Genomic DNA, 3,578 nt, shown 5'->3' with positions numbered 1-3,578 from the left:
TATTATTCCACTAGTCCCATTGACCTGCACCTAGTCCATAACCCTCCAGACCTCTCCCATCCATGTATCTATCCAATTTATTCTTAAAACTTAAGAGTGAGCCCGCATTTACCACGTCAGATGGTAGCTCGTTCCACACTCTCACCACTCTCTGAGTGAAGAAGTTCCCCTAAACCTTTCCCCTTTCACCCTAAAGCCATGTCCTCTCATGTTTATTTCTCCTAATCTAAGTGGAAAGAGCCTACTCGCATTTACTCTGTCTATACCCCTCACAATTTTGTAAACTTCTATCAAATCTCCCCTCATTCTTCTACGCTCCAAGGAATAAAGTTCTAACCTGTTTAATCTTTCCCTGTAACTCAACTCCTTAAGACCTGGCAACATCCTAGTAAATCTTCGCTGCACTCTCTCAATCTTACTGTAATCCTTCCTGTAGTTAGGCGACCAGAACTGCACACAATACTCCAAAGTTGGCCTCACCAATGTCTTATACAACCTCAACATAACATCCCAACTCCTATACTCAATACTTTGATTTATGAAGGCCAGTATGCCAAAAGCTTTCTTTACAACCTTGCCTACCTGTGACGCCACTTTCAGGGAATCATGTATCTGAACTCCCAGATCCCTTTGTTCCTCCGCATTCCTCAGTGCCTTACCATTTACTGTATATGTCCTACCTTGGTTTGACCTTCCAAAATGTAACACCTCACACTTTTCCGCATTAAATTCCATCTGCCATTTTCTGGCCCATTTTTCCAGTTGGTCCAGATCTCTCTGCAAGCTTTGAAAGCCTTCCTCGCTGTCCACAACGCCTCCAATCTTAGTGTCATCAGCAAACTTGCTGATCCAATTCACCACGTTATCATCCAAATCATTGATATAGACAACAAACACAATGGTCCCAGTACAGATCCCTGAGGCACACCACTAGTCACAGACCTCCAGTCTGAGAAGCAATCATCCACTACCACTCTCTGTCTTCTCCCACACAGCCAATTTCGAATCCAGTTTACAACCTCTCCATGGATACCAAGTGTCTGAACCTTCTGAACTAACCTCCCATGTGGGACCTTGTCAAAGGCCTTACTAAAGTCCATGTAGACAACATCCACAGCCTTTCCTTCATCTACTTTCTTGGTAACCTCCTTGAAAAACTCTACAAGGTTCGTTAAACACGACCTACCACGCACAAAGCTATGCTGACTATCCTTAATCAGCCCTTGGCTGTCCAAATAATTATATATCCGATCTCTCAGAACACCTTCCAATAATTTACCTACTACTGGCGTCAGGCTCACTGGCCTGTAATTACCTGGTTTACTTTTGGAGCCTTTTTTAAACAACGGAACAACATGAGCTACCCTCCAATCCTCTGGCACCTGACCCGTGGCTAAGGACATTTTAAATATTTCTGCCAGTGCCCCTGCAATTTCTACACTAGTCTCCCTCAAGGTCCGAGGGAATATCATGTCAAGCCCGAGGGATTTATCTACCATTATTCGCTGTAAGGCAGCAAGCACCTCCTCCTCTTTAATCTCTATATGTTCCATGAAACTACTGCTTGTTTCCCTTCCTTCCTTATACACTATGCCAGTTTCCTGAGTAAATACTGATGCAAAAAAAACTGTTTAAGATCTCCCCCATCTCGTGAGGCTCCACACATAGATGGCCACTCTGATCTTCAAGGGGACCAATTGTGTCCCTTACTATCTTTTAACTCTTAATATACTTGTAGAAACCCTTCACATTATCTGCCATTTTCATATAGTTGCCATAGTTTCAGCTCATTGTAAACTGCAAGTCTTTTTCAAATATATTTGCTTTGATATTGGAATGGAGGGTGCGTTTGGGGGAAAAAGGGTGACCATGAAGCTTCTGCTCGTTTCTCAGAACGAATGTGGTTTCTAATCTTATCTGATACTGTATAGGTCAGAAATGGTAAATTGGTTTAACTGTATAGAGTTCTAAGAAGCAGTATCACCCACATTAACCATCATCCAGACTCTAGACCACAGGGAATAAATATCTGACTAAACACCCAAGTCAAGCAAGTGGCAGAGCAACAAATAACTAAGTAGATGTTAGAACACATTTTATTATACATCAGAAGGAATTCAGGAATCGGGTGAAGAGTTGTTTCACTTATTTTGAGTGACTTCCTGGTATTTCAATTAGGCTCCATGTGACAGCACTTGAAAAAGTGATCACATGGGTTAGTCTTCACCATTTATCAAGAATTACTCCCTAGATTTGACTGCTGCATACAAAAGGGGGAGTGGGGGAATCTCTGACTGATCTGCCGTAGAAGTTTTGGCAGCACTGCAAGGGCATTTGTTCTGGGATTTAACATTATGCAACCCCACACTATCACTCCCTGCAGCACAAGGTTTTTCTTTTTATTTTGTTTGAATTCAAAACTACAGCAGGATCCTTGGTGTCCACACTTTCCCTAAAAATACTCATCTGTCAAAGGGTAGTTACAACATTATTGCTTTTGTACCTCCTGGAGTAAGCTTAGCAAAGCAAAATGCTAAAGACCATGGACTTGATTGGAGTGCCAGAATGTTGCAACATACACTTTGTCTCATCTTCAATAAGGGATTGTAGAAGGGCTTTGGTCTTCTTCTGCCACCCACCCAGAGTTAGGTAGACCTCCTGTTGACAAAACCTGCCTAATGGGCTTGGTTACACCGCTAAATCCCTGTAAGCACACACATCAAGTGAACGAGACTTAACTTCGTGTTTCATGATCAGTGACAGGATCACTATCCTGTAGACTTATAAGTGAATGACAAACTTGGAGGAAAGACTCAAGTTGGTGCATCAAACTTACAATGGTCAATGCCAATGTTTCCACTCCACAGGAGCCTCCTCCCACTTTAGTTCATCTTACTCCACCAGCTTTTCCATCTGTTCCTTTCTTCCTGATGTAGTTATCAAGCTAAGCAATCAGCAAATTATTGGGGGAAGTTTTGATGCCTTAATCTGCTCAATAATCAACAAAATTGTTTTTAAAAAATCATGATTGAAGAAACCCATTACAACCTGGACACAGCTCTGCCAGTATAAAATAAACATTGTAAACAAGGGCTACCAATGGGGTCAAACCCATCCAACTTTCAATGGTGTTGGCACTGGCCAAAGAAAACAAACTGAAAAATTCCAGTCAGTAGGCAGGTAGACATTGCTTTATGGTCCAAAGAATGGCTTTGTTTTAAATATTTTTTGCCCATGGAGCAAGTATATTGAGCATTTGGGTGACATATTTCAGACCTCCATAAATGTATAACTCTGTTCCAAGATACAATCATCAAATACATGGTCACCATCCTGCTGCTCTTCTCTCAGCAAGAATCTTGTTCCTGTTTATCCATTAGCTCAATAGGTTTTGGGTAATAAGGGAATGCAGAAAGATGGGGAAGATGGAGTTCAGCCATAATGGCTGAACAGGATCAAGGGGCTGGTTGCTGCATCGATTAGGTTCTCATGGGAAAGCTTTGGGATGAATATACACTTCTTGAGTGGCAATGTAGTCTAGTCTCTGCAGGTAGGAACTGAAATACTAACAAGCCATC

The sequence above is a fragment of the Cetorhinus maximus genome, chromosome 15 (genome assembly GCF_964194155.1).
Source record: "Cetorhinus maximus chromosome 15, sCetMax3.hap1.1, whole genome shotgun sequence".
Lineage (NCBI taxonomy): Eukaryota > Metazoa > Chordata > Chondrichthyes > Lamniformes > Cetorhinidae > Cetorhinus > Cetorhinus maximus.
The sequence above is the reverse complement of the archived record's forward strand: the minus strand, read 5'-3'. Positions refer to the sequence as shown.